Below are 9,968 nucleotides of genomic sequence, written 5' to 3' on the forward strand. Positions count from 1 at the left end.
AACCAGACCTTAAAAAGAAGTAAGCCATTAAAGATGTTATCACCAGTCCTTACTCAAGCCAAGACATCACAAGAATGATAAGGCCACAAGCTTCCTGGTCAGTTCTAAATAGAAGACTGTCAGCGGAGGCCCACATTGGCAAACCTGGCGGGACCCCTCTCACTTATGAGAGCTCTTTCTGTATCCTTGCTTAATACAACTCTATCACTTTACTCACTCTCCTTTGTCTGTGAGATTCGTTCAACTCCAAGAGACAAGAACCTCGTTCCCCCTCTTCAGTACGAAGGGAGAGCTGTGCATTGCATACCCGTCAACCTTATAAAGAGCTACTTGGCAATGGTCACTTGTTCAAAGGCTCGGGCATAAACGGATTCTTAGCTGGGTATCCTGACTCACCAGACATCATCAAGGCTCTCATTATTCAATCTTCTCAGCAAGCCAAGATCGATCATTACACCGCTTTTACAAAGGAAGCAACCGAGGCTCGGAGAATTCAGGTTGCCAATCTCAATTCGAATCTAGTCTTTGGAGATTGTGTTCTTTTTTTTTTTTTTTTTTAAAGATTTTATTTATTTATTTGAGAGAGAGAATGAGAGAGCACATGAGAGGGGGGAGGGTCAGAGGGAGAAGCAGGCTCCCCGCCGAGCAGGGAGCCCGATGCGGGACTCGATCCAGGACTCGATCCAGGGACTCCAGGATCATGACCTGAGCCGAAGGCAGTCGCTTAACCAACTGAGCCACCCAGGCGCCCTGGAGATTGTGTTCTTAAACACTTTACTGAACTGAAACACTGATGGCAAAGCTGTAAACATATTTTCCATGCTATACAAAATCAAGAAAACTTCAAAGGGAGTCAAACAAGTTTAGATACAAAACATTGTTACTAACTATGCCCTGAACAGCCACCCCTGAACAAAATCTTGATTTTTCTCTTCTGCTTTTCAGAAAAGTTTCCTGTCCACCCCCACCCCCACCCCCACACTCAGTTTTAAAGCTTCTAGGCCTATGGCATGCTATGAATAAATCACTCTTTAAAGATCATCGTAGACATTATAGGGTTTCTCCTTTTGTGTACGTTAATTTAGAATTTTGAATAGTAAGATTTCCGTGTCTTTATTTTTTTTAATTTAATTTTATTATGTTATGTTAATCACTTAATGATATTACTGTTGCTCTTATATCTCCTTTCCTTGCCCCTTCTAGCTCCTGTTTAGAAAAAAATAACCATGTTCTTATAGGTGAGGAAAATGTTTCCCTTCTACCCTTCTAGGTTCTGTGGCTGGTCTAAGAATTAAGTTTGACATAAAACAGATTAACGGGGGTGGGGGTGGGGTTCTTAATTATGGGCATGGTTGCCTCCCAAAGATAAGAAACTCAGCAGTCCGCCAGGTGACTGAGACTTGTATACCATCCTGAGCTATGAAAAAGGATTGCGGTTTGGGGCTTCTAGGTGGTGGGGGTGTGGGGAGGCAATTTATGGGAAGGTAAGAGGAGGAAATGCAGGGTAAATAACAGACTTGTTATGCAGATAATTCTCTTAAGGGGAAAAAAGTTATCTCTGGTAGTAACTCTCTTCCTGTTCCCGTACCTTTTCTAATGGAAATTTCTTTTATAATTGTAGATTTACCCAACAAATGGGGAATTTTATACCTACTTTTCGGCAGTTCAGAGGGAGACAAAAAGCTTCTCCTAAAACTTCTGGGTCTTCATTCTCTTCAGTTCAAAATAATCTGCAAGCTGGAGTGGTATGTTTTGGGGTGGCATGTTCTGAACACCTTCCCTTTCCTTGTCTGGTTTTTTTTTTTTCCTTCTACCACTGTCCAAAGTCAGTCTAACCAATTTGTTTCCTTTAAACCAGGAAAAATTTACTCTAGTAACCAAGTTACTAATTCACTCAATTAACTTCCTCCTTCATCACTTCCCAATTAGCTTAAGTGACTTCGTTGCTAAACCCTGCAGTTTTACAATCTGCTCTGGCCAACCTGCATCTTCAAAGAGACTTTTTTGCTTAATCAAAATACTTTAAATGCTTCTCAACAGAATAGAACCATTTAAAACTAAATTATGCGTGGTAAAGGTATAGGGATAGGTAGTCTATACACCTCACTTGATTTATATTCTCAAAAATGATGCTGTCAATAAAAATGATGTAAGTTGAATCTGATTTTCCCCTTGGAAGCCATAGGAAGGAGATGAAGCATCTGACTAAGGGCCTGACACCCACGATTTAATGAATGCTAGGAATTCATTAAAATGAAAGAAGTGAGAAACTGGAAGGAATTTTAAAAATCAACCAGAGACTCCATTTCTTCTTACAAGTAAGAATAGCGACCTCACACTTCACAGTCAATAAATCATATATTTAATGCTGAATAGTGTATAGTTTTCAAAAATATATGTAATCCAAATACTAATTCATCACACACTTCAATTTTCATGATAATGACATATGAACACACTATAAAAAGTCTTTTTTAATATTCCTCATAATTTGTTCCTTATTTTTACTGTAGCAAAGCAAAAATTGAAGATCATTACACCTTGAGCCAAGGAACTGAAAACAATTTCTAAAGATGTTGAGAAAGGTTCTTGGGAAGGTAACTTCAGGGAATATTTGGGGGAGAGTTTTGGGTACATGGTTTAGGAAAGTTTGTTTCATTGTCTAACTTCCTAGCTTTCTAACTTAAATTAATGGTGTTAGACTGACATACAATAAAAATATACATTTGGTCTTTGCCTTCAGTTCCTGGCACTGATCTCTTAAAACCCTTGGAATTTCCTGAGTGATGGGAGTGACTTTTGTTGTTCATAAGGAGCCCCTTTTATTTAAAAAAATTTTTTTTTTTTTTTTTTTTTTTTTAAAGATTTTGTTTATTTATTCATGAGAGACAGAGAGAGAGGCAGAGGGAGAAGCAGGCTCCCAAGGAGCAGGGAGCCCGATGCGGGACTCGATCCCAGGACGCTGGGATCATGACCTGAGCCGAAGGCAGACGCTTAACCATCTGAGCCACCCAGGCGCCCTAAAAAAAATTTTTTTTAAATAGATTTTATTTATTTATTTGACAGAGAGAGACACAGCAAGAGAGGGAACACAAGCAGGGGGAGTAGGAGAGGGAGAAGCGGGCTTCCGGCAGAGCAGGGAACCTGATGAGGGGCTCGATCCCAGGACCCCGGGATCGTGACCTGAGCCAAAGGCAGCCGCTTAATGACTGGGCCACCCAGGCGCCCCAGGGGCCCCTATTAAACATATCAAAGTATATGCTAATGAAATGAACTCCAGGTGGAAGCCCCTAGAGAGTTACAGAATGGGGGCCGGTCACCAGAATGACCAAACCTGTAATTAAAGCCTTGGAACTTTCAGTGTCCCCTCCCTTTTTGTGAGGGGAGGGGCTAGAGATTGAGTTCAGTCACCAATGGCCAATGATTTAATCAACCACGCCTACTTAATGAAGCTTCAATAAAAATTCTTGAACAATGAGGTTCAGAAAGTTTTGGGTTGGTGACATCAATGTGTGGGGAAGGACAGCACAGGAGCTCTGCACTGACACGCACTCCCACCTCCCGAACCATTCCCTCTGCATCTCTTATATTTGGCTGTTCCCGAGTTGCATCCTTTATGCAATAGACCAGTAAACATAAGTAAAGCTCTTTTCTAGGTTCTATGAGTTGTTCTAGAGAATCATCACACCTGAGGGAGGGTCAGGGAAACCCTTAAATTTGTAGCCAAGTTGGAAGGAAGTGCAGGTAGCCTGTGAATCTAGGGCATTGGACTGGCATCTGAAGTGGGTAGTCTTGTGGGACAGAGCACTCTGGGTGGTGATAGAATTGAATAGAATTGCAGGACACTCAATTGGCATGAGAAAATTGGAGAATTGGTGTTGAAATAATGCATTTGTTGTTGGAAGGAAACCACAGGTTTTGTGTCGGAAAAAAACACACATGGGTATATGCAAGGTTAGGATCTAATGGGCTAAATGTTTGTGTCCATGCAAAATTCATATGTTGAAGTCCTAACCTGAGTGTGATGGTATTTGGAAATGGGGCCTCTGGGAGGTAATTAGGTCATGGGGGTGCTGCCCTCATGAATGGGATGGGATCAGTGCCCTTTTAAGAGGATGAAGAGGGCGCCTGGGTGGCTCAGTTGGTTAAGCGACTGCCTTCGGCTCAGGTCATGGTCCCGGGGTCCTGGGATCGAGTCCCGCATCGGGCTCCCTGCTCTGCGGGGAGCCTGCTTCTCCCTCTCCCACTCCCCCTGCTTGTGTTCCCTCTCTCGCTGTCTCTCTCTGTCAAATAAATAAATAAAATCGTTAAAAAAAAAAAAAAAAAAGAGGATGAAGGGACCAGAGTTTTTTTTTTTTTAGCCACGTGGGGATACAAAGAGAAGTCAGCAGTCTGCAACCTGGAAGAGGGTTCTCACCGAACTAGACCATGCTGGCACCCTGATCCCAGACTTCCAGCCTTCAGAACTGCGAGAAATCCATTTCTGTCGTTTATAAACCACCCAGTCTATGGTACTTTGTTATAGAACAGACCAAGACAGGTTCCATTTTCTTCAGATTGGTCAGATGATGCCACATTGCAGCACTTGTAACACTGTGTTTAACTACTTGTTTCTTTGTCTGACCTACTACACTCTGAGCACCTGAAAGTGCATCTGTGTTCCAAAAGCCACACATCGGGGCAAATCTAAGTTCTGTGGACCTAAGGCTTACATGGTTTGGGAAGGGGAGGATCCTTCAAAAGAATGCAAAATTAGGTGGGGAGAAATCAATTTTGTGATTAAGACCACAAAATTAATAAAAATGAAATATTTTTATTTAACTGCCCAACAGCTCTATAATGCATTTTTTCCTGCTTCATACTTCTTGATTGCCTCTTAGGACAACAATTTAGAAGTTCGGTTTCTATATACAGATTAGGTAGTTCATGCTTTTCTCTAGGATAGTTGATCAATAGGTTGTCTATTACTGAATATTTTAAAAAGCTTCTTTCGGTTTCCCAACTCATTAATGACAAGTCATGTTCATTTCTAGGAATGTTGTCTAATTTGGGAAAATCTCTACTAGGTTTCTTTCAGATATGGGTTGATATTTCAGGCACTTCAAGTTTTGTTGGGCAGTGACTAATCTTAATTATTGCTTGGATTGACCATACACTCATTTACCAATGTATGTATCATCAATGGCCCTGTACCTTCAGGTCACAACAAGTGAGTTGGCACACTAAAGGGGAGGAATATTCCTACAAACTATTCCTAAGCTGGGATGGCCAGCAGTAATGGAACTATTCACAGAAATGACTGCCAACAACATAAAGGTATCCCATTAAACCCAAACAAAATGTATTCCTAACTTAACTTCCCTTAGATGGGTCCCTGAAGTGACCTTGGACTCTCTAAGGTCATCAGACACAAGCAGAAATTATGGTATCGACTGGAAAGAGATAACAACCCTAACCAATTGCGTTTAAGATATTTTACTGTTTCAAATTTTGCAAAAACATATGATCATGTGAATATATTACTAGGGGCCCCATGAAATAATGAGTCCCTGAAGATCAAGCTCTTTCGGCTTCACATCAAATTATCCTCTCCCTAGCACAGTGCCAGGCACAAAATCGGTACCTAATAAGTACTTGAAGAGTGCATCAATGAGAGAGGTCACCTGTGTGCAGCCTGTCAGAGGCAGTAACTACAACACGAAGGGGGTGGGGAAGGAGGAAGTGAGCGCTTTGAGTTCATTATTCTAAGTCAGGGACTGTCTGAGCTTTCCTTTTAAACATTTGTTCCCATGTAGTAAAAAATATAATAGGTTCCTCTGGTTGAAAACAGTGAAGCGATTAAGTCCCAACAGCTCTGGAAATAACTTTTGCAGCACATACCTCATGCTCTCTTCTTGCTGTGTAAAAGCAAAGCGAGGGCTGGTAAATCCTCTGGGGGATAGGGAGTTCTGCCATGTCCCTGATTCTGAACATCCCTCTAATCACTTAGCCTCACCGCCCAGGTGAGTATCACCATAATTTGGAGCAAAGTTCTTTAAAAACTTTGATATGATAAGTTCTTTCTCATCTTCAGATCAGGGCTTACATTTTATATTCATCAAATAAAAATGTGAAAAGAAGTTTTTAAAAATTTAATTGGCCCTCATAGGCACCATCAGGAAAATGCCTTCACAAACTGTTTAGGGAACATTTCTGATCATGAAAATAACAAACATTTCCAAAGTTTTGAAAGAATAACTTTAAGAGTTCCTATAAAGACATACCCCATCCTAATCATCTGGGCCACTTATATCCTAGCTGGAAAATGAGCTACATGCTAATATTACGGAGTATGGCAAAGGTCTATATTGCTGTATAGCTTATTGTTCCTCTTACAGCCTCAAGTCTGGGTTGTGCCTCAAGTTGTGACTTTTGGAGGCAAAGAGTTGTGACCGCACTGGGAGTCAGACAGGGCTGTCAGATTGGCAAGAACAAGTCCAACGTTGGAGAAAAGTACAGCTAATAAAAATAGGCTATATAAAGGATAACGGGTCACAGATAGGAACTCTGGGAACATACCCAGTTTAGAGGCCGATCCTGTTGGATGTGTATCTGTAGTTTCTCCAACATTAGGTAGGCAATTCCCCTTAAAAATTCTATATAGGAGATATTTACTATTGCTGCGCTGCTCCTCAACATTTGAAACTCCTTCCTGTGTGTGGGGAATGAACATCACTTTATGAGTCTTGGTGGGAAACAGTGCCTACTTCTCACTGCAGAAGCAAAAAATTCCAGAGGCTCATTTCCCAGTTTCCTTGCCGGGAGGTTGTGTCACAAAGTGGGCAAGGCCAATGAGAAATACCTGATTTAGACTTTGAATCAGTGATGGAAAATATACATATTGCAGAGAATCTGTGTGTGTGTGTGTGTGTGTTGGGGGATGGAGGGGTGGCAATGTCACCAGCTAGACCGCAAGACCTGGCCTTTACTGTCCACCTGTTTGTACTCACCTTTGCCTTACATTCCCCCTCCCAGCTCTTCTTAACGATTTTCCTCTTAACTCAGGCAAAACCCCAAACCCCACCCCATCCCCCCTTGATGGCAACTGGCGGGGACAAATCTCCCGGTGGCCCAGACCACCCAGACCGTTTGAGCTAAACCTGAGGCAGACTGTGCCTGCGCAGATGGACCATGCAGTGACCTCTGGAATGACCTACAATTATCTTTACGTCATTATAATACTAATATCTCTGCCCAAGGAGGAGCCTCAGCCTCATTTACATAACACAGTGTATGTATAGACATTTCCTTAAGGCACATATGCGACCTTATGCCCGTCTCTACCTAGGATACCTCCCTATCTAAATATTCATCCTAACCCTAAACAAAAGGAACCCGCTCACCCTCTCTCAGGGAGTCATGGCTTTGGAGGCTGTTCTCAGCGATCTTATTTGCTGCAAATAAAAGATTTCTTTGTGTGACAACTCCGCCTGATGCAATTTCTGACTCATCAAGGAGCCAACTCAAGTTGGTTCGGTTACAGCAACAGTAGCAACATCAAGTGGGGGGCAGTGTTCGATGACATGGTTTTGGCCACGGTCCTGGCAGCTTTGTGCACTCCTTGTTCTTACTCATTTTTCAAGCCTGGCAATGGTAGGAGTTATTCAATATTGTTTCAAAAAATTTTTTTTCTCTCACACTTCCTTCATTTTTTTTTTTTTTTTACTTAAATAAGCCAAAATTAGTTTCTGTTGTGTGAAACTTGTGACCAAATTGTAGCTCTGACACCTTGGTCATAAGCAGACTGATATTTTAGGGGGCTTAAAGGGCACTTTGAAATTTTGAGTAGTTCACTTTAAGTATTTAAATATAACTTTGTCCTGCAGTTTAAACTTAAAAAAAAAAATGTTAATATCTATTATGATCATTGACCCTCATAGTAACACCTAAATAATTGGGGGACATATTAAGAATACAACTTTACAGCTTAGGAAACTGAGGCAGAGAGAACCAAAGTGCTCTGCCCAAGTAACAAAACCCATTTAATGGCAATGCTGAGAATGTGGAAATCCAGTCTTAGATCTTTCTTCCTTTCTTTAATAATCTTTATTGTGAAAGCAAAAGAAAAGCGGAGAGAAAGGTGTAGTGTCAGAACTCAACTCATATAAAGAGCAGAAAGGGAAAGACCGGCGTCAAAATAACTTGACTTAGCTCCTTCTGTCAAGGCAGGCCCCACACTCAGAAGTCAGCAGAAAGGGGCTTACAAGTTCCTCACTTGTTTTACTGCTAAAGACCCAAATCAAGAGATTCCTCCTTTCTCCGTGGCCAGCTTACACTGTGACCAGCGGTGGAGGGCAGTCACCAGATAACCACTCATCCATTCTCTCTGTTTAAGAATGACCTCCGTGGGGCACCTGGGTGGCTCAGTCATTAGGTGTCTGCCTTTGGCTCGGGTCGTGGTCCTGGGGACCTGGGATCGAGCCCCGCATCGGGCTCCCTGCTCAGCGGGAAGCCTGCTTCTCCCTCTCCCAGTCCCCCTGTTTGTGTTCCCTCTCTCACTGTGTCTCTCTCTGTCAAATAAATAAAATCTTTAAAAAAAAAAAAAAAAAAGAATGACCTCCGTGAGGTTATCTTAAGGGGAGCGATTGCTGCTAAAAACACAGCCATGGAGTAGTCATCAGAAAGGCTTTTTCTAGCACAATTCCCAAAGGAGATATTTGTACCAAATAACATATTTAAAACAAACCTACTCTGACAAATACATTTCAGTTCCCTCATAATGCTTCTGCTTTATATAAAACTCAACTCTGTAAAGAGTAACTTGAACAATCATAGCTCCCAGTATATCAACCCCAAAACGGTAATGTGCATTTAACGAGAACTTCAAGGAACGTTCCTTAATTTGGAAGAGGTGCTGTCTACAGGCAATGGTTGGAGTTATTGCAGGCAACCACTGAGAGTTCAGCTGTTGTGTTAAAAATAAAAGGTCGGATTCCATCTTGGAGTTTCTCACAGATGATGTTCTAGTCACGCTGGCAAATAACAAAATGCTTTGTGAAGTTAATTCTTCGGTGTACACTGCTTTAATTCTGGCTTTTGTCTAGATTTAGTTTAAAAATGTATGGCTGCTCATTTATATCCTCTATTATCTAGTCGCAGATAATGAATGGCAGATTGAACGCAGCGTCCGTAGCAACCGCGGCCTCTGCCTGTCACTGGAGGGCTGGGGAATAAGTCTAGCAAAAGGGAAAGCCGACTTCTTCCTTTTGAACAAGGTTTTTATCTTAAAACAGTTTTAGATTGACAGAGTTATTGTGAAGATGGTACTAAGCAGCTCCATATACCCCTAACCTATTGTTAACGTCTCATATTAGTACATCTCTTAGAGTTAATGGACCAAGATTGATACATTACTATAAACCAAAGTCCACAGTTTAGTCAGATTTCCTCCGTGTTTCCCTAAAGTCCTTTTTCTGTTTCAAGATCTTACCTAGGACGCCACATATTTAGTTGTCCTGTCTCCTGAGGCTCTTGGCTCTGAGTATTCCGCATCTCTCCTTGGTTTTGATGACCTTTTGAGGAGTACTGGTCAAGTATTTTATAGAATGTTCCTCAAATGAGATTTGTCCAATGTTTTTCTCATGATGAGACTGGGCTTATGGGTTTGGGGGAGGAAGAGCACAGAGAGAAAGGGCCATTCTCAACCTATCATATCAGGGGTACATATCATTAACGTGACTTCTCGTGTTAATGTTAGGGAAGACCCACTCTTTCTCCCACTCCTTGGTACTTTTTTCCAGGTCCCCAAATAACACTGACTTTCTTTCCCTTCTGATTACTTAATTATTGTAATTTCGAAAGTAAAATTGAAGAGCTAATATTCAAAGGTAGAGAGTGTCCCTAATGCAGACAGGAAGTTTATAAATTCCAGGCCTGCACCCAAGGAGAAGGCAGGGAGAGACCTTTTTGTCTGAGCCTCTGCCTTCTCA

This window comes from Neomonachus schauinslandi, chromosome 3, assembly GCF_002201575.2.
Source record: "Neomonachus schauinslandi chromosome 3, ASM220157v2, whole genome shotgun sequence".
Taxonomy (NCBI): domain Eukaryota; kingdom Metazoa; phylum Chordata; class Mammalia; order Carnivora; family Phocidae; genus Neomonachus; species Neomonachus schauinslandi.